Source organism: Bos grunniens, chromosome 10 (genome assembly GCF_055505025.1).
Source record: "Bos grunniens cultivar Pamir isolate PY7600 chromosome 10, Bosgru_T2T1.0, whole genome shotgun sequence".
Lineage (NCBI taxonomy): Eukaryota > Metazoa > Chordata > Mammalia > Artiodactyla > Bovidae > Bos > Bos grunniens.
In genome coordinates, this window is record NC_141174.1 from 53,453,456 (window position 1) to 53,476,290 (window position 22,835).

Sequence of the window (22,835 nt, forward strand, 5' to 3'; positions counted from 1 at the left end):
ATGTGAGAGTTGGACTGTCAAGAAAGCTGAGCACTGAAGAATTGATGCTTTTGAACTGTGGTGTTGGAGAAGACTCTTGAGAGTCCCTTGGACTGCAAAGACATCCAACCAGTCCATCCTAAAGGAGATCAGTCCTGGGTGTTCATTGGAAGGACTGATGTTGAAGCTGAAACTCCAATATTTTTATCACCTGATGTGAAGAGTTGACTCATTGGAAAAGACCATGATGCTGGGAAAGATTAAGGCAGGAGAAGAAGGGGACGACGGAGGATGAGATGGTTGGATGGCATCACTGAATCAATGGACATGAGTTTGGGTAAACTCTGGGAGATGGTGATGAACAGGGAGGCCTGGTATGTTGTGGTTTATGGGGTCACAAAGAGTCAGACACGACTGAGTGACAACTGAATAACAATATATAAATATTGGTTCATAATTGTCACAAATATATCCCACTAAATACAAGATGTTGATAGAACAGAAAATTGGGTGGGTTGGAGGAGTATATATGGAATGCTGTTTATTTATTCTATAATCCTAAAATTCTAAGTCAAAAGTATATTTTTTAAAAACATTGAAACATCCCTACACATACACACAGGAATGGCTGCTATCTGTCCCCCGCCCTCCCAAAAAAACAGGCATTACCAGGTGTTGGTGAGGATGTATAGAAACTAAAACTTGAATACTACTGGAAACATAGTCACTCTGGAAAACATTTGGGAAGTTTAAGGGTAAACCCAGATTTACCATACAACCCAACAATTCCACTCCTAGAAATCTACGCAAAAGAAATTAAAACATAAGTCTATACAATGAGCTATTCATGAATATTCATAGCAGCATTATTTATAACAGACCCAAACTGCAAAACTGCAAATGTCCTTCAAATGGCAAACTGGTAAACAAAATGTGGTACATCCATTCAGTGGAATGGACAAATGGAATCCGTAAAAAGGAGTGAATCAGTGATTTGTGCTACAATATGCACGAGCCTCAAACACATTATCCTAAGTGGGATGTGTTAGACAGGAAGAACTGTATAATATATTATTCCATTTATTTTTAAATTTCAGGAAAAGAAACCATAGAGCAGGAAAGTGGATCCGTGGTTGCCTGGGGCTGGAAGTGGGGAGTGACAGTAAGGAAATTTATAGAGGTAAATGATATAATCTAAACTGGAATTGTAGCTATGATTACACAACTTCTTTAATTCACCAAAGCCATTAAATTGTACACTTATAATAGGTGAGTCTTATGGATATAAACTATACCTCAAAAAAGCTATTAAAAAGTATTTATAATTTTCTGGTGGAAAAGAAAATAAAATCATTCCATATTGTTCAAACAGTCAAAATGAAATTTCATAGAAAATAATTCTAAGGAGTTAGAATTTTAGCCAATATGTAGAAGTACATACACTGATAATCAGAGTTCCTCACCAGGAATAATTATGATTCTAAAGCAAGAGCATTAATACTGTTGGTTGGCCAAACCAAGAGAACCCCTTCTTTACCAAAAGAACCTAAACTTTAACTAGTTGGATATTCTGTTATTTGTATCTGAATAAATCTTACTGGATAAACCTACTTTTCAGCAGAAGGAGTCTGAAAGAGCTGAATAACTTTTTGCCAGGGAAGGCGTGAGATATTCTTACTAGAGTGAAGGGATGACAGTAATGGTTGGATTTACTGGGACGACCCAGAGGGATGGTATGGGGAGGGAGGAGGGAGGAGGGTTCAGGATGGGGAACACATGTATACCTGTGGCGGATTCATTTTGATATTTGGCAAAACTAATACAATTATGTAAAGTTTAAAAATAAAATAAAATTTAAAAAAATAAAATAAAAAAAATTTAAGCATCCATTTTGAAAACCACCTGCATATAGCTATTCTCTGAAGAAAAAAAAGCAATTGTCATCATGAAAATATATTTATAGATATAGATCCATATAAATATAGATACAGAAACATATATCTATTTATAGATATAGATAAAGAAAGATATAGATTGTTCCCTGGGAGACCTTGAAGAGCAAAATAGAAGACAACTTTTTTGTTTTGTTTTGTTTTTTTTCATCTTTATTTTTTAACATCAAAAACATTTTCTATTGGGGTGTAGCTGAGTAACAATGTTGTGATAGTCTCAGGTGAACAGTGAAGGGACTCAGCTTTACATCTACATGTATCCATTCTCCCCCAAACCCTCTCCCATCAGGCTGGCACATAACACTGAGCAGAGTTCCATGTGCTATACAAGAGGTTTTTATTGGTTATCCATTTTAAATATAGCAGTGTGTACATGACCTTCCCAAAGTTCTTAACTATCCCTTCCCCCCAGCAACTCTGAGTTCGTTTTCTAAGGCTGTGAGTCTCTTTCTGTTTTGAAAGTAAGTTCATTTGTATCCTTTCTTTTTAGATTCCACATGTAAGGGATATCACATGATATTAGTAGGAGACTACTTTTACTAGGAGATGCAAGGCACACAAAAGTTTCAGATTTGTCCTCTGTCCTTAAAATGCTGGAAAGGCAATCTTTGTAGAAGCAGGTGAATACACCTGAAGCAATTAGCAGATAACAGACGTACAATGAAACCGTAGATTGTAGGGTATAAATACAATTAAATTCTGTAGAAGCCAAATCACAGACAGCTTTAAGATCCACCAGGATTAAAATATGCTACCTGATAGTGAAACCATACAATTGACTTAACTGTCCACACTCAAAACAAGTTATTTTGAACCAGGTATTAAGTAGTCTTTTGAAGGCTTCTGACAACAACATGCTGTTAGATAATATTCATCAAGTGGTTTCACAAGAACAAGAGAAATTAGTGCTTTTAAAAGAAGTCATTTAAAATAGGCTCCCCAAGATCATTTCTGGATGTGCAAATTCACAGTGGATTATTTCTTGAATTTTATTATCTCTAAAATCTACATATGAGATACAGCAGTGAAAGTTTTGATAGATCAGTGCAACTTAAGCACTGCTATCATGACAGTCATCACAATTGGATTTTTTTTCTTTATATTTTTCAATCTGCAGTCTTGCCTTCTGTTACTCTGGGATTTTTCAGAATGGCATCAACACAAAGACCTGTGTTATTTCAATACTATATGGAAAAGCCTCCAAGCAAAGGAATTTTTTGGTGGTTCAGACGGTAAAGAGGAGAACTGGGTTCAATCCCTGAGTCAGAAAGATACCCTGGAGAAGGAAATGGCAACCCACTCCAGTATTTTTGCCTGGAAAATCCCATGGATGGAGGAGCCTGGCAGGCTGCAGTCCAGGGGGTCGCAAAGAGTCGGACACAACTGAGCGACTTCCCTGTTCTTTTTTGGGGAGAATTAAAGTCCTTTAACGTATGCACTGGTAGGGTTAATGAATCATCTGCTTTAAATACATCCTCATTTGAAGCTGACTCTAGTAATCAGTTGTGTGAATTGCTTTTCCAAGAGTTGTCACCCACTCTCTCTTCCCCACCTTGTTCCATCTCTTCTCCTCCCTCTATCCATTAATGAACTTAATTTCAAGAGGTCTGAAGAGGCAATAGGTACATGGACTCCAGGAGGTAACTGGTTCCCTTCCGAAGCTGACTAGCTCTTTTGGCACTGAACCCACAATCTTTGCTCCTTTAATACCACGACCACTCATTGAGAGCTCAGAGGACCCATCTCCCAACCACTAGTAAATGACCTGCTGAGAATTCACCTACCACAAACTCCATCAATGGCAGATCTGGTGTCTAAATTTGCAGATAACTTTTACCTGCTGATAGAGAGCGTCTGAGATGGAAGCCCCTATAATAGAATAAAAACATCTCAAATACAACACTTCTTTTGACCCTGAGTAATTATACATAACAGCTACTTGCTGTGAAAATTTACAAAAACTCATCTCCATTGCTCTGTTCATTCTACTTCTAAATAGCACACACTGACTTACCTCATTATTCCTCATACCCAAACCTCACTTTCTAACAAGCAAATCAACTTTTGGTGCCCTGTGCAAAGGAATAATTCCCAAGTGTACTTGAAGAACTAAAACTAGTAACTGCCAATAAATATTTTTAATTTTTTTTCCTCTAGAGCAAATCAGATCAGATCAGATCAGTCGCTCAGTCGTGTCTGATTCTTTGTGACCCCATGAATTACAGCACGCCAGGCCTCCCTGTCCATCACCAACTCCTGGAGTTCACTGAGACTCATGTCCATCGAGTCAGTGATGCCATCCAGCCATCTCATCCTCTGTCGTCCCCTTCTCCTCCTGCCACCAATCCTTCCCAGCATCAGAGTCTTTTCCAATGAGTCAACTCTTCCCATGAGGTATGCTGTAGTATATTTAAAATCTGTTATTTTCCCCGATATCCTTCTGAAAGTTGCTCCATTTTAAAAATTTTCTCAGCTTAAATTTTCAACTAAATGGAATAAGTATCTGACAGAGTTCTGTTCTGCCTTCACTTTCTATGGTATTTCTTCCAAAGTTGTTTATTGCCATTCTGACTTCTAAACTGGTTTTATAATTATGCCACACATTCTTATCACAATGAACTTCCTTGCCTTTAAAATGTGTATATCAGAATTTAAACGCTGGTCACCATGACATTTGTGGATTTACTTGCCTCTACTAGTATTGGGTATCAGCTCATATAATACTTTCAATTTATTTCTCTTTCAGAGAAAAAGCCTAAGAGAGTTAGTGAACAGCATTAATAGCCTAGGATCAAAATGACCCAGAATGAAAGGAGTCTTTTTTTATTTTTTGCTTTATGTTAAAATCACAAATTTAACTTATGATGATTTGGAAGTGGAAGCAAATGTAACTTCTTTGTTTCATCTATATTTGATGTCTTCCTTTACAAGTTCTTACCCGCTGTTAAGTGAGAAAGAAAGAGCTAAATATTCGAATTCAAAGCTCAGTCTGATCTGATTATTTCTTCAGTCTTTTTAGAAAATGTTCAGCCTGTCAGACAGCATTTCCTTCTTACTATTTCTCTCTTGTGAAAGAACTGATGCTTTGGAGATGTGGTGCTGGAGAAGACTCTCGAGAGCCCTTGGACAGCAAGGGCAGCAAACCGGTCAATCCTAAAGGAGATCAGCCCTGAACATTCATTGGAGAGACTGATGCTGAAGCTCCAGTACTCTGGCCACCTGATGCAAAGAGCCAACTCAATGGAAAAGACCCTGATGCTGGGGAAGATTGAGGGCAGGAGGAGAAGGGGGTGACAGAGGATGAGATGGTTGGATGGCATCACTGACTCAATGGACATGAGCTTGAGCAAACTCCAGGAGATGGTAAAGGACAGGGAAGCCAGGTGTGCTGCAGTCCATGGGGTCACAAGTTGGACACAACTTAGCAACTGAACAATTTCTCTCTCAAGAGAACATTCTGGGTTTCTGGGCAGAATGGTGTCTACATATGCTGGTGAATGAGAGACAAACAGACCCCTTGGGCATGTGCTGGCTGACACCTGAGGATCTCCAGGACAATGTCCAGCTGTTGTGTGTCCAACCAGCCTCAAAGCTGGAATTGTCCATTCCCTTGGTTTGGCCAATACTCTCTGTCATGGCAAGACTGGCTATCTGCTCTGCAGCCCCAAAGACAAAGGCACGTGGCCCTTTCAGGGTAAGCGTCTCAGGCAGGTCCCTAGCCTCTTCTCCTTGTCATGCCATATGCCCGAATTTATTTCATGGGGCTGCACCTTAAGTTAATGAGGGAAAGTCTGGAAGATGATACCATCCCAGAGTCTTCAAGGGAAGTTAGATAGGACAGACGAAGTGGAAAGAATCCCTTAGGCTTCAATATTATACTCACTCATATAACATATGTGCAAATGCTCTGGCTCTTGATACTCTGGACATATCTAACACTGACTACTGTTAGTTCCCTTTTGGATGTTCAAGCTTGCTCTTACTTGGCCTCAGCACATATTCTAAAGTACAATTTCTAGTGCTTTTGCCCTTGAATCCCTCTTTCCTCACCAAAAAATCTTAGGTATGAGGACTCAAAAATACACATAAGGATAGATTGACTAATACATAATAGAGTCTCATTCATTTGTGATGAGCTTCACTAAGGAATATTTTAAAAGAAATTCCACTTTTATCGTTTACTCACAATATCCATAATAACTCACAGGAAGCTAATTATATCATTCAATAAGCTTTAGGGAACAATATAGGGAAAAGAAAATAATTATTTTTAAGTACTATATTATTCTTTTGTAAGTGAAAAGTTATTTAATGTGCTTGGGAATACTTAAAAACTGTTTTAGTCACTCATATAGCATACATAGAGCCTAACTTTCACTTGCAATCTTTATATTCATCATCATAGAAGTGAAGTTTGTTCTCTTCAAACGAAACTACAGATAGGCCATAACATTTAGTTTTAATCACATTACAAATGACTAAAGCAAAATTATTGAAATCTTCACATTGCAAATCAAATGTAAACTGATGTCAAAGTGGAAATGTACACATACGCATTGTTTAATAAAGAATGCTGAAAAATAACGAAAGCAATGATTTTCTAAAACCATGTAATTTTGTTGAAATTGAGACAAAGCTCCTGACTCAGAATGCCTGGGCCAGCCTGGAAGTTCTTACCCTGCCAATATCCTGCCTAGCTTTCCAAAAGTGATGGCCTTATTATTCAACTAAAAAATAAAAGATCCATTGCCTAGAACACCACATCCACTTAGGTTTTTTTTTTAATATGCTGCTATGGTATCTTAAAACATCTTATTAACAGACTAACCTAAACAAGATCAATCAGCAAAACCATTGTTTCCAAAGCTTTGGGAAACATGGTCCATTCCAGATTACCAGTCTTATCTCTCCACTGGAAAATTAGGCAGGCACATTAAAGTCTGGCCTTTAGGACTGCAAGACAAGACCAAGGATCACATCCTTCTCAGGCAACCAGCATAAAAATTCTACAAAGCACTTTTAAAATAAGCAGACTAAATTTATCACGAGAAAAATACAGGAAAACTTCAAATAAGCCAGCGAAGTGAAAGTTGCTCAGTCGTGTCCAACTCTTTGCAACCCCATAGACTGCAGCCTGCCAGGTTCCTCTGTCCATGGGATTCTCCAGGCAAGAATACTGGAGTGGATTGACATGCCCTCCTTCAGAGGATCTTCCTGACTCAGGGATCAAACCTGCATCTCTTACGTCTCTCCTGGATTGGCAGGCGGGTTATTTACCACTAGAGCCACCTGGGAAGCTAGATAACTAAGTGCTTTGTAAATAAGTTGTCCTTAGACATCCAGGACTACAGGATTAATTAAATCAATTATGGTACATCCACACAATAAAATACACAGGAATAACTAAAAATCATGTTCCAGAATTTTAACTGACAATGGAAGTGTTGTTATATAAAATCTTCATATATGAAAAGGTCATTAAAATAAAGCAGGATCAACTTCTTTGTGTGTATTTTTAAAAACATATATAGAGACTAGAAAACTAGACTATATAGACATCAAAAGACCAGGAAAGTTTATTTTACATGATATGTTTTTTTTTCTCCTTTTCATTTATCTCAGTTTTCTAAATATTATGCAATAAGTGTTCATTATTTTAATGTTAGAAAACATAATGATAGGAAAGTGATTAAGCTACTTCATTATATTTCCTAGTTAACTGAAAAGTAGGCAAAAGAACTTTGGAATGGTTCAAGAATTTTCATCCACATCCTGGTTACTGTCAACAAAACCCTATGATCTAATTATATTCAGTGGGGCTTCCCTGATGGCTCAGTAGTAAAGAATCTGCCTGCCAAAGCAGGAGACAGAGGTTCGATGCCTGATCCGGGAAGACCACACATGCCTCATAGCAACTAAGCTGGCACATCACAGCTAGTGAGCCTATGTTCCAGAGCCCAAGAGCCTCAATTGACTACTGAAGTCTGCCCACCCTAAAGCCTGTGTTCCACAAGAGAAGCCACCGCAATGACACGCCCTCTCATTGCACCTAGAGAGTAGCCCCAGCTTGCTGCAACTGTAGAAAAACCCACGCAGCAACAAAGACACAGGACAGCCAAAAACAAATAATTATATTCTGTGAAATCAGTCAGCCAATCAATTCTGATGTCTGTGATATCCAAAGGAGTTAAGTCTTAAGTTTTTACTTTCATTCAGTTATTACATCACTAAGCTGATAAAGAACTTGGTAAAAATTCAAAACAAGTGAACACGATTATACCTTACTTCTTAATTAAGCATCTCATAGGAACTACAGCTTATGAAGATAAACATCACTCATCATATCCAGAGAACCATGAATGCTGGTGTTAAGGGTTTAATATTCACTAGTTCAAGCATCATAGTTTGGAATGGTATTTAGTAACTAAATTCCTATTTCTTGTTTACACGGTGTCTGTCTCAAAAGTTAAATGCAACACAAATTCCAAAGAGTTTAGAATGTTTGAGATTCTTGTTGCAATCCTGTTATAATTTAATGCCTTTTTTGTTTTTGGCCATTTCAAATGTGCAAGTTCTATTTAAGTTCTTATACCCCCTTCCAGATTTTAAAAAATGCAGAGTCACTTACTTTTTTGAATAGGTTATAACATTCAGGTGGCTTAAACATCAAAAAGTAGAAGCTCCCCTCCCATCCACATACCTATCTACGCAGTTCCCACCCTCCTTCAACAATTCTCATTATTAGTTTCCGGTTTATCCTTCTGAAGATTTTTTAAAATGTATATTCAAGCATAGTATATGATTGTATGTATCTTATTTCCCCCAAAATATTATATTGCTATTCACCTTATTTTTATTACTTAACAATGTACCTTTGAGATCTTTCCAAAATCAGCATAGAAAGAACATCCACATTCTTTTTATAGTTGTACTGTTTTTTGTATGAATATGCCATAGTTTATTAAACAATCCTCAACTGATAGACTGCTGGGTTGCTTCCAATTTTTTGATAATACTGTGATAAACGGTCTTCTGTGCATAAATTATTACACAAATGCTCAAGTATTACTGCAAAGTAAAACGTTGAAATGCCAGGTCAAAGGGTATATGCATTTTTAACTGTCACAACATTGCCACATTGGCCTCCAAAGGAGTTGTACCAACTTAAATTCCCATCACCAATGAGTGAAATTCCGTGTTTCTCCACAATCTTGCCAACATAATGTGGTACCTAACTTACAGCTTCTGCCAAACTGGTTAAAAATAGTATCTCAGTATATTTTTGATAGACTTTTCTTATTATGTATAACATTGAGCATCTTTTCATGTATTTAGGGATTCTGTTTGCTTCCCTTTTAGGTCAACTCTTCAATAAATGTTTTCTTATTGAAATTGAAGGAACTCTATAAACATTAAGGAAATTCAACATCTGCAGTATGAGCTTAAAATCTTTTCCCCAATTTGCCATCTTTCTTTTGATTTTGCTTATCATGATTTTTGCCATGAATATGAACATACAGACATGCATATTAATACATACACACAAATGTGTTAATCTTTTCCTTTAAGGCTTCTAGATTTTGTTATAGTTTATAAAACCTTTCTTCCTTATTCTGAGATATAATTTTTTGTGCCTTCTTTAATGGGCTCATTTATTGATATCAAAATTTCTATGCATTTGGATTTTTCTTGGTATACAGTGTGAAGTATTGATCCAGTTTTAATTCTTCCAGAGGCTACACTACTGTCTCATCAATAGTTTTTGAATAGGTTATTTCTCGCTAATTTGCATTGCCACCTTTCACATATCAAAACTGTATATATTTTGAGATCTATTTCAGGATATTCTAGTCTATCCCATTGTCCTGACTACATGTACTAATAACATTAATTTAAAACTAAGAGTCTATAACACACATTGACATCTGGAATATCTAGTCTCACTAATTTTTGCTCTTTACAAAGGTTTCTGGCTGTTTTTAGGGGAAAAAATTGCCTGATTCTGAAAAAACTAAAATCTCTTTGATATTTTTGAGGCACCATGTTAAATTCATAAATTAACTGACATTTCTATAATGTTGAGTCTGTTTAGCCAAGATTAGGATATGCCTTTTCCCATTTTTTTCAATTACTTTAGGTCCTTCAGGAATGATTTAAAGTTTTTTTCATATAAGGCTTTATTGCTATATTTATTTCTAAGTATGTTATCTTTGGGATTGGTAATTGCAGATGTGTGTTTTCCTTTCTTTTATGTACTCATTGTTCTTTGTATATATGAAAACTAGTCATTTCTGTTCATTTTATACCCTATTATCTTACTAAATTCTCTGCTTTCTTCTAGACTCTGTTTTTTCTCATAGGCTTTTTAAGTATACAACAATAGCAGCTGCCAACAGAAATTAGGATTGCTCCTCTGTAATTTTAATGTATTTATTTTAAGATGTTGAGGAGTAGTATCTCCAGCCTCCAACACAATGTTAACTATACTACATCTTTCTCTTATTCCTAACTTTAATAAGTAATAAGTGAGGAATAAGTCTATAGTCTCCCCATTAAAAATAATACTTGTTTCAAAGAAAAACATGATTCTGAATTAGTGGGTTTGGGGTTGTCTTCCTTGAGAAGAGGGTGAGCCAATTCTCTATGTGTCAGGGAGAATGACCAGATTTATTTGATGAAAAGAAATTTCCATTTCATTCTGGCACATAGAAGACTATGTTTCCTAGTGCCCTTGCTTTTAGAAAAGAAATGTGGCTTCTTCTGACTAATTGTTATCACCTTTGAGCCAAAGAACAAAAGAGAATGTGTAAGATTTCTATGTGCTTATTATTTCCTTTGACGGCAATTGAAGAAAGCATGAGTTTCGGATGATGTACCCACACAAATGCCATGCCTCCAACACCCTCCCCATGTGCGGCTTATGAAAAAGAGGTTCCTTCTTACCAGCAACCAATGTTTCACGTACACTCTGAAAAGAAATAAACCTTGTCTTGTTTGTTTTTTTTTTTAAATAACAATAATTCTTGTTATTTTATCTCAGCCCTCTCAGTTTGGGAGCGGAAACAAAAATATTTTCTTTCAAAGAAATATATTATTTTACTGTGGATTTTCTATCAAGGATAAATGTTGAGTATTTTTAAAAGTTCCTTAGATTTACCAGTATTATAAATTATGATCAAAGATTTTCTAATATTCAAATGTGTGTTTCTGAAATAAAACCCCACATGATTTGTACTTTTAATATGTTTCTGGATTATGCTTGTGAACATTTTATTTCAAATTTTAAGTCTATGATCATAAGTGAGATTGGCCTGTAATTTTCTTTGTTTAATTCCTTTTAGGTTTTGCTATCAGTTTTTACACTTGCTTCCTACAGAGATGTTGGAGACTTTCTTCCTTGTTTGATGTGCTGGAACAACTGAATTATCTTTAAAGTGATCTGATCTTTAATGGCATCCTGGAATTTCTCTGTGAAACCATCGGGTCTTAGTATTTTGGGGACTGGTTCTTGGTCAATTTCCTCTGTTTGTACAATGGAACTGTTTAGATTGCCAATATCATTTGGAGTCTAGTTGATAAACTATTAATTTGCAGAGTAAACTATTAAATTTAGAAGAGTATTTCTTATAATTATCCCAGTTTTTTTCTTTTCTATAAATTCCCCTTTTGTTCCCTAGTTTTCATATTTGCACTCTCCCTATTTTTACTGAATAAATCAGCAAATAGTTTATCTTGCCAAAGCTTTTGGATTTATTATTTCTACTACATTCATTATTTTGTTTGTAGTCTTTCCTTCATTCTCTCAATGTATTTCTCTTTTTATAACTTAAATTGGATGCTTATATCATGATTTTTATTTTTATAGTGTGGGTATACACGTACACATACAAACATATACACATATACATATATAAATTTTCCAAGGGTTACTTTAGTTACATCCCATAGTTTCTGATATGTAGTATTTATATGACCATTTTCTAGCATCCTGGCATTTGAGTTTATCCTTTTTCTTTGATGCAGTTATGGCTTATTAGAGAATTTAATTACAAGAAGATACACAACAATTTTTTTCTGTCATTCTAATCCTCCACGTTAGTCTTCATTATACTGTTAAATATATTCAGTGCTTACCTCTAGTCCTTTCGCTGGTATTAACCTAGTCGTAGTTAGTTGAAATGTGTTTTCCAGCAATTTCCACAAGAAGGACTCCTGATATTGCTGCACCAAGTCATACTGGAGCCTGGGGCAAAAGAAAAATCAGTAGTAATGATCCTGTTTTCCTGTTAAAGTTTTGATACTTTATTTAACATAGATTTTTTCATTATTTAGTTTAACACTGCATTAAATATTATTGTTGATTATTGAACTTTCTGTACTCTCTTAAATTCTGTGCCCAAAGCACTTAATATTCCTTGGGTTCTGTAGGTTCATGTTTCTTATTTGAAGAATGGTTTGACTGACTCACTCTTTCCTTGAGGAACTTTCAGGTTGCTAGTCATTTATAATCTTCTAAAAGATATTGTAGTTGGTGGTCCCTGGTGGTTCAGGGGTTAAGACTTCATGCTGCCAATGCAGGAGGGGGTATGGGTTCAATCCCTGGTCAGGGAACTAAGATCCCACATGCCATATGGCATGGCTAAAAGATAAAAAAGTAAATAATTTATTAAAAGTGTTTTAATTTAAAAAAAGATGCTGTGGAAAAGTCTGAATCCAGCCAATTTTTTTTCATTTGTTTTTCAACTTTTTGTAACAATTCTTTATCTTCAAAGTTTAACAACTTTTCCAGGATCTGTCTTGGTGTTGATCATTCTGGGTCACATTTCCTTGGCACATAGTATGACTATTAAATATAGAGATTCAAGTCTTTTTCTTTTTTGAACTGTATTTTAAAATATTAGTATTTGTTTTGTAACATTTTGGGTTTTCTTCTTTGGATATTCAACTTAAGTGCTTACTGGATCTCCCTTGTATATCTTCTAATTTTTAAACTCTTTGATTTCTACTTCACCATGTTCCCTTTTCTTACTTTTATCTTTTACATCCCTAGCAATATTTTCCATATTGCTTGTTACTTCTTCCAGTTTTGTCTTTATTTCTGTGCTGGTTTATTTTTTCCTTCTACTTCTTTCCTGATTTCCACCAGTTTATATTTCTTTTCTTATGACCTCTTTTTTCAAATACTGTACTGCACTTCCACCTGGTGGGACTTGTTAGAAGAAGTGATTGCTTTACCGAGTTGTTGTTGTTGTTGTTTTGATATCAAAATGTTTATCCATAATTCTTATCTGCTTCATGACAACATCTCTGGTGAGTAATGATCATCTGCTAATACACTTTGCTGCACCTTTTCTTCCTTTTTCTTATAGTTTCTCTACAGACATTGTTCTAGTTTCTTTTTTATTACTTATTATTGATAACAATAGAGGACTGAAAATTTTTTATCTGATGAGGTTAAAACAAAGGGAATTTGGACTTAAAACTATGAGGTACAATTTCTGGTGGATATATAATTCACGAGATAGTGGGATCATATGGAACAGACATTCTTCCCAGCCTTACTTGGCTTAGCTTAGAGGACCCTGGCAGCCAGGCAGTCAGCCCCAGGCAGAGCCTGGACAGTCCTATACAGTCTTAACAGCCAGAAGCAAAGACTTATACATACTGACGCCAGGGGTTCCTCACTAAAGGCTCAATCTAATCATTTCAAAACACAGTTGTGGTTACCAAGTCCACCCACAGGCTCCAACATTCCAAACCAGTCTTTAGTGCCTATGTTAGTCTGCCCAGGATGTCATAACAAAATACCACACACTAAGCAGCTTAAACAACAGATTTTTTAAAGCCTATTTTCCCCACACTTCTGGAAGCTAGAACTCCCTGATCAAGGTGCAAGAGAATTCAGTTTCTGGTGCAGGCTCTCTTCCTGGCTTTCAGACAGCTACTACTTTGCTCTGGGCTCACATGGCCTTTCCTCAGCACATGTACATGGAGACAGAAGGAAAGTGAGATCTCTGGTATCACAATTTTAAGGACAGTAAACCTGCTGGGTCAGGGCTCCACCCTTATGGCCTCATTTAACCTTCATTACTTTCTCATAGGCCGCAATCTCCAAATACAGTGACTTGGAGAGTTAGGGCTTTAACCTGTGAATGGGGGGGGGGGAGGGGAGACACATAAATATTTAGTTTATAATAGTTCCCCAAACGTTGTCAAAACAAATTTAACTCTATCTATGGAGTTTCGGTATACAGATGGTGATTCCCAACCATCATCTCTTCCTTTCTTATTTGACTGTTTTCACCTCTGAGTGTGTTCAGCGAGTCTCCAAACCCAAGGGTAACTAAGTGGGAAGAGACTTCCTGTTTCAAAACCAGTGTATTTAGTTCCATTGGGTCTAGAGTTAATGGACCTGATGTTGCCTTCTGTGGACAGTGCTATGCCCTCTTTCAGAGGTTTAAGTCTGTTGAAGTCTTGTAAAACTGGTAGAGATGGAGAACTGAAGACCACTGATTTAACTTTCTCTTTTTAGTGAATATAAAAGTGAGTGAAGTCGCTCAGTCATGTCTGACTCTTGCAACCCCATGGACTGTAGCCTACCAGGCTCCTCTGTCCATGGGATTTTCCAGGCAAGAGTACTGGAGTGGGGTGCCATTGCCTTCTCCAGGGGATCTTCCCAACCCAGGGCCATTTCCTTCTCCAGGGGATCTTCCCAACCCAGGGATCGCACCCAGGTCTCCCGCATTGCATGCAGATGCTTTAGTGTCTGAGCCACCAAGGAAGCCCTGTAAATGTGCTCAATTATAATGCACTGTTCCAAAATATCTATTAACTGGTATACAGACATATGCATATATCTATATACCCTGTGTAAAAGCTGTGTCTCCTCTGTTGATGTACAAACTCTTCACTCCCTAATAATTCTTCAGCACAGACAGATCCTCCATCATCAACAGAGGCTGATGACAGCTTCAGAATAGAATGGGTGAGCATTGCAAAAAAACCCAGGTTGGGATATCTATATGCCTCTCCATCAGCAAAGTCACCCCTTCAAGGTACCCTCACCTCTACTTTTGTGGGTTCTTTGACTCTCTCCCATCTGTCTGTAGGGCCCAGAAGGAAACTCTGATTCTTCAGCAAAACCAGCTCTTAGCAGTGGGTTTATGTGAGATATGTTGTCCCTTTGTTTGCTGCTGACAAGCGTAAAGAACCACTTTCACTGCTGATAATAATGGTTAATTTATCACATCCAGCGGAGGCTGACCTCTGGGTGTCCCAGCCCCTCCATCACCTTCACACCTGCTCAAGCTAATTGTTAGAGCCAAGTGTAAATGAAAATCAACTGGGCTAATAATGAATGGAGCCCATTACTCGCAACAGCACATTGCTTTACGAAGGTTTATCAAGAAACATTATAACCAGTCCCCTGGTCACAGTTCCCTGTTTCATAGATGAGAAAAAGCAAGCAAACAAGAAGGGACCTGCCCAGGAAAACAAGCACAGTGACTGAAAACAACGTCTGATTTTACCTCCCAGAGCTCTAGAACAGTCACCCCTGCATTTACCAAAATTCACTCACATATAAACAGAAGAAGGATTAAGATATTTCTCCAAATGTTCTTGTCATCTGTTTGTATAAGCAAATGAGATCATTACCAGAGATGAAGACTCTAATTAATATGCTAATCTCGTTCCTCCATCACAACCATTTTTAAGGCGGTTGTCTCCATGGCTTCTCCAGTCACTGCCACCTGCCCTAGAACTGCCTTGCCATCTCCTTCTGAAAGCACAGACCCAGCTCCAAAATGTTAGAAATGAAAGAATGAGAACTCCCATGAAAGAACTCCCATAAAAGAAACTCAGAGAGCTTTACTTGATCTACTTCACTGAGCAAGGAACAAACTGTTACTGAATTCCCAAACCAAAGGTAGTTAAGTTCTTAGCTCCCAGTACTATTAATAAAAGCTCAGGTGATGAATAAGTACATTGTTTTCACTTGGGATCTTTTACCAGAAACTTTTTTTTTTTTTTTAACTGCATAAGCTTGCTTGCTTGTAGCTGCTTTGGCTAGGAAGCTGCAAGGTCCTACTGACATGAGGACTACTTTTATTTGAGGCGAGAGTCAGCATTTCAGGGAAATCAGGGCATTTTACACTTTGGTTATGTGACTATGAGTGTTTGGACTAGGGGTATATTCAAACTGTGGTCTCCATTTTAATTGCCTTTTGACAACTGAGTGTCTTCAAGAGGCAGATATTAGAACACCAGGAATTGTCAACTGTATTTGAAGAAACAGCTTGATGGAGTGCAAGAAATAGCTTCCAGTCCCCAAGGTAAGGGGTTGGTATATTTAGGGAATGTTTTAAAGTTTTTTCATCTTGTACTTTATCTGTTCATTTTTAATGCCACTTATAAGCAGTTGCATACTAGCAAAGTAATGCTGAAAATTCTCCAACCTAGGTTGCAACAGTACGTGAACAGAGAACTTCCAGATGTTCAAGCTGGATTTAGAAAATGCAAAGGAACCAGAGATAAAATTGCCAACATCCATTCAATCATAGAAAAATGAAGAGAATTTCAGAAAACCTCTACTTCTGCTTCACTGACTACACTAAAGCCTTTGACTGTGTGGATCACAATAAACTGGAAAATTCTTTAAGAGATGGGAATACCAGACCACCTGACCTGCCTCCTGAGAAATCTGTATGCAGGTCAAGGAGAAACAGTTAGAACTGGACATGGAACAATGGACTGGTTCCAAATTGGGAAAGGAGTACATCAAGACTGTATACTGTCACCCTGCTTATTTAATTTATATGCAGAGTACAGCAGGTGAAATGCCAGGCTGGATGAAGCACAAGCTGGAATTAAGACTGTTGGGAAAAATATCAATAACCTCAGATACACAGATGACACCACCCTTATGGCAAAAAGCGAAGATGAACTAAAGAATCTCTTGATGAAAATGAAAGAGGAGAGTGAAAAAGCTGGCTTAAAACTCAACATTCAAAAACAAAGATCATGGTCTGTGGTCCCAATCACTTCATGGAAATAGATGAGGAACCAGGAAACAGTAACAGACTATTTTCTTGGACTCCAAATCACTGCAGATGGTGACTGCAGCCATTAAATTAAAAGATGTTTGCTCCTTGGAAATAAAACGATGATGAACCTAGATAGCATATTTAAAAAGCAGAGACATTACTTTGCCAACAAAGGTCCGTCTAGTCAAGGCTATGGTTTTTCCAGTAATGTATGGATGTGAGAGTTGGACTATTAAGAAAGCTGAGTGCTGAAGAATTGATGCTTTTGAACTGTGGTGTTGGAGAAGACTCTTGAGAGTCCCTTGATCTCTTGGATCTCCCTACAAGGAGATCCAACCAGTCAGTACTAAAGGAAATCAGTCCTGAATGTTCACTGGAAGGCCTGATGCTGAAGCTGAAGCTCCAATACTTCACAGCTGATGTGAAGAACTGACTCAATGGAGAAGACCCTGATGCTGGGCAAGACTAAAGGCAGGAGGAGAAGGGGATGACAGAGGATGAGATGGTTGGCTGGCATCACCAACTCAATGGACATGAGTTTGAGCAAGCTCCAGGAGTTGGTAATGGATAGGGAAGCCTGGCATGCTGCAGTCCATGGGGTAGCAAAGAGCCAGACACTATTGAGTGACTGAACTGAACCGATAAGCAGTCGACATCCCCCCTTCAAGCCATAAATCAGAAGGAATATGCATCCCACAGTAAATTCAGCCATAGACGTAATATCTTTAATCCCATACGTCTGAGTAACATTTTTACGAACTTCTACCAAGTGATTCTCTGCACTTCCAAACATATCAGACCTCAAAATCAGCAGCTTGAGATCAATTGGGGCCAAATACCAAGTCAATCTGTTTTAGAATTGAATCGATCATTCATAGGATGCAAATAACCCCATTATAACTTGACCAAGTGGAATTGATTTCCCATAACCTTGATTCTTGTCCAACTTTCCAGAAGACTACTCTTAAACCTGGTTGAAGACCCAGGACTTTGCACTGATAAGACCTATACTTGTCATCTGCTTAAATATGGGCATCTTCCTTCCAGGTTTTGTAACTCATGGACAGATATAAAAGAGAGATGTACTCATCAGGGGCTTCTGTGTTATCTGCTTAATAGCCTTCAGTCTGAGGGGCACCATTCCAAATTTATACAGCACAGCTTCTGCCTGTAATGTGACAAGGCCAGGGAGGTAAGCACACATTGCCCTCAATAGCAGTATCCAGTGATTCCAGAGGAACAAGGTGTGAACTGTTGGTCAGGCTGGGGGAAGGAGGCAGGGAAGATAGGGAAATTTCCATGGTCAAATGAGATGGGACAATACTGGGTTTAAGGGACAGGGGAGCCTAGTGGGCTGCCGTCTATGGGGTCACACAGAGTTGGACACAACTGAAGCGACTTAGCAGCAGCAGCAGGAGTCCTTTTATCAAGGCAGAATTTAAGTCTAAAAAACATTATCAGTCTTTTAATTTCCATGAATACAGAATCCTTGCTTCAGAACACTAGTAAACATCATATATAACATTGGTATTCAACAGGACACCAGATGGAAACACTATTCCAAAAGGCCCTGCCCTATAAAAGATCCAATATACTACTCTAGTAGGGAAGAACAATTAACAAATCTATCCACTCACACTTAAAAGCGAGGGGTAGGGGCTTCCCTGGTGGCTTAGTGGTAAGGAATCTACCTGCCAATGCAGGAGTTTGATCCCTAAACTGAGAAGATTCCACAAGCCTCAGAGCAACGAAGTACATGCACCCCAACTACTGAGCCTGCATCCCAGAGCCCTCAAGCCCCAACGACTAAGCTCGTGTGCTGCAACAACCGAAGCCTGCGTGCCCTAGAGCCTGTGCTCTGCAACGAGAAGCCACCGCAAGGAGACGTCTGAGCGCCGCAGCTGGAGAGTAGCCCCCACACATCACAACTAGAGAAACGCCCACACGGCAGTGGAGATCCAGCACAGCCAAAAGGAAATAAATAACTCAAACAAACAAACAAAAACAGTGAGGGGCAAAAACTATTACCTTCATTTACAAACTGATATGGATGAGTTTTTTGATTTGGGGTTGTTCAGGTATTGTTGCAATAAGCCCGCAGAACGAACGATCTCCAAACCTCACCCACATATAACAACCAACATTTACATCTCGTTGATGCATCTCTGAATGGGATGGAACCACTTGGCTTCAAGCAGTAGGTCAAATGCAGGTGTCTTCCAGGCATTTCTCACTCAGGCATCCAGTTTAAAAAGCAGTAGTCTACTGTGGGTGTGCTTTTCTTGTGGGATAAAACAGGAGCACAAAATTGCTGTCAGACATTTGCCGAATGTCAGCCTCAGTGCAGAGCTGATACACTATCCCTTTTACTGTGTTTCATCAGCCAAAGCAAGTCGAATGGCTAAGCTCAACATCCACAGGACTGGGAAATATTACACCCACAGCCAAGCCAGGCAAGGGCTGGGAGGGAGGAACCATGGTGGGCAAACCATATCTACCACACTGACCATAAATTCAAATCCAAAGTGTAACCATGTGTGGGAACAGCCATACTTCTAGTTTCTTCAAACACAAATGGCCCGTTTAGTAATAATTCAAATATACTAATGGTTAGACTTGACCATAGGAATATAGACTCCATTTCTATTCTTCATTCTTCTTCCTGTACTGGACAAGTTAGTATTTGGTATTTCTAATCCAGGAGAGTTACATGTTAGGGCATTTTCCAGTTGATTTCTTAGTATGTATTTTGAATACCAACACCACAATCAACCTTTTATGTAAGAGCAGTGACACATCTTGTACATAGCATAACAAATGACCACCAACTAATAGCTTAAGACACATATTGGTTATGTCCATACACAGCTTAGCAGGGCCTCTTCAAGGCTGTGATCCAGGCCTGGGTTCTCCTCTGCAAGCTTGGCTGGGAAAGCATCTGCTTCCAGGGTCACTCAGGTTGTTGGCAGAACTCATGTGCTTGTAGTCATAGGACTCATGGGCATCTTGCTTCTTCAAAGCTGGCAAGGAGAGCAAGACCTTAGAGCAATTTTGTTAGCAATTGTAGAGCCTTTGCTAGCAAGACAGAGCCTTATGTAACGTAATATAATCCCAGGAGTGATAGCCCATTATCTTACCATGTTCTATTGTTTATGCACAAGGGGTAGGGATTATACTAAGGCGTGAACACCAGGATGTAGAGCTTACGGGGACCACCTTCAAGTATGTCCCTTGCAACAAGAAACCTAAAAAATATATTATTTGTGACTTACTCTATCCCAGCGTTGCCCAGCTTTTCTCAGTGGAGAGTCCTTCTCCATCATGTTCTAGAATTGCATTTACTTAGATGAACCCATGTTCACTGGGCAGTTCTATTTCACTTTGTATTTTAAGATCTTTTCAGGGTAGGAAACTAGCCGATGTTATTCAATCACTGAGTGTAGTCAGTGTCATTAACACCTGAATGGCCCAGAAGTCATTCCAGCCAGAAAAGACCCAAGTACCAATTATTAGACTGTCGTGATTTATGTTTGTGCCTGATGTAATAGACATAAGTCAACTGCTTATACACGGAAACGTAGCCATTGCCTCACAAGAACTACAGAGTATGACTCATGCTGTGCCTACCCACAGCCAAAGCCGTCAGTCAATTCCAAAGGTATAAACGTCAATTAAATAAATGGTTTGGCAGCCTAAATATTTAACAACTGGATGATGACTGGAATTTTCACTTTTCATTCAGTCACACAGACACGGTTTTGGTAAAAGAAATAACTGAAGTTTAGGGTAGTTTTCCTTTTCCTAAAAGTCATCCACCCCCAAACATTTGCTGAATGCCTACCATGTTCTAGGTACTTTGCTTACTGTTGGGAATACAGAGATAAATCTATTCTTCACACTGTTTCCCTTTTAACTTCATGTTACCTACCCTGCAAATAAGCAATTTTCTCAGAAGCCATCAGTACCCAGGGGCCTTCCCCACTGCTCCTTTTCAAATATTTCTTATTGTTCAGAAAACCCTAATAATTAACCAAAAATCACTTTGCTGTGGCAAAACCTCAATACCTATACATCTCACTGGCTCTGAAGAGTAACTGGAATGAGATTACTGCCTCTGTTGACAGAAATTTTGTATTTATTAAAATTCTGAATGATGGAAAAACCCATATGATAAAAATTTATTACTATGATGCCCATTATAATACCCCAGGATAAGAATATTTTGCATTCCTACTATATATAAAATAGATAAACAACAAAGATTTACTGTATAGCACAGGATACTGTATTCAGTATCTTGTAATCATCTTTAATGGAAAAGAATCTGAAAAAATATATAGGTAAAAATGAATCACTTTGCTATACACTGGAAACTAATACAATACTGCAAATTAACTATACTTCAATAAAAATAAAAAAGAAAGACTGCTTTGTTCTACAAACACTTGAGAGCTAAAGATCACTTGTAACAAACCAAGCAAATGCTTCAATGTGTGATAAACAGGAAATGCCACACGGAGAGGGACAATCTCAGACCGCTTAGCCCTTTCTTTCCCTATACTTTTTCTGTAAGTAATTTTATATATTCCCATGGCTTTTATGTACTGAATCTTCAGAGGGAAAACAGATAACTTACTTTAATAATCATTTATCATAAGCGTGAGATGGGGGTGATGGTGAAACTCTTGACAAATACCAAGGACTCCTCTGTTCTTAAAGCCCCTTTATTCTCAAGGACTCCTTTATTCTAATGTAATGGCTCCTGAAAAACTTCCCTTTTCAAGGATACTTTTTTCAAACACAATCAATAATCTACAATCAACTTTGTAATCTCTTTGGAAACCAGGACCTTTTTGGCTTTGGAGTTTTAAAGATAAAATGCACAGCTGGATTCCTACAGGCCAAATATTTAATTTTTTTTAATTTGTGGGTTATGAATCAGATTACTATATGGTGGTGTTTGATAGGAATAGAAAGTCAAAATATAGTTTTTCAAATTATTAGTTTTAGAATTCCAGAGATGAAATGAGTTTTAAAGCACATCTGGAAATGATATGCTGGAAATGAGCTTTAAGGCACATCCACCCAGAGCTTGGGTCCCTTAAGCAACATCTGTAACAAGTGGTTGTCAGCCCTTGTTCCAGCAGCCCCAGCAATGGAGAGCTCCCTACCTTTAGATCAGAGATCATTCTGTCTTCCCAAACCACTTTAAAAATGTTTTACTTGGTCTGAGTCAGTTCTTCTATAACTTTAATCCTTGATCTTAGTTATAGTCCTTTGAGTCTCATTGGACAAATATAATCCCTTCCTATAACAGTCCTCAAAATATGTGAAATCCCCTACCATATCCTCAACACTCCATTCTAAAGATGCTTTGCTCCTTGAATTATTCCTCATAGAACATATTTTTGGTTCTATTACTGTCCTGCTATCTAATCTCTGGGTCAGATGATTTTAACCAGGATTTTGTAAGAATCACAGCCATTCTTGTGATCAGTAAGAAAAGAAAGGGTGAGCAGCTGTAGCAACGGCACCCAGAATTAAGGATAACACTTTCTATATTATTCTGTGCCATGGACCAAGAAGAAACTAAATATACCCAGGTGAGTATTTTGCTTCCGTGAATGTGATAAACCACATGATCCATAGTGGATTAAAGGCTGAGAATCATTATTTTAAATGCATTCCAGTTTATTCTTTGAAAAGTGTAGCAGCTGAAATGTAATACAAAAACCCAGAAGTGGGTTAGCTAGGACAATGCAGACTGGTTCACTAAACAAAATATTTCCCCTCTTCCTACGCCTCCTTGTCTCTCAGGAGTCACCTGAAATCTTAACTCTTATGTGAAACATTAGTTCAG

At 38.0% G+C, this 22,835-nt stretch overlaps 1 long non-coding RNA gene and 1 pseudogene across 2 annotated transcripts in view; one reads left to right on the forward strand and one right to left on the reverse strand.

Annotated features, from left to right (window-relative positions):
* The window catches only part of LOC147364545 (large ribosomal subunit protein eL43 pseudogene), a 204,834-nt pseudogene that overhangs the window by 111,162 nt on the left and 70,837 nt on the right, over positions 1-22,835 (reverse strand). The window contains exons 2-3 of the transcript XR_015134648.1: positions 19,840-19,995; positions 12,066-12,174 (exon numbers count right to left, since the gene is read on the reverse strand). The product of XR_015134648.1 is annotated as a large ribosomal subunit protein eL43 pseudogene (transcript). The remainder of the gene's footprint in view (positions 1-12,065; positions 12,175-19,839; positions 19,996-22,835) is intronic.
* LOC147364546 (uncharacterized) lies at positions 15,982-17,634 on the forward strand. Its single transcript, XR_015134656.1, has 2 exons — positions 15,982-16,264; positions 16,392-17,634. It is a non-coding gene; the product is annotated as an uncharacterized LOC147364546 (long non-coding RNA).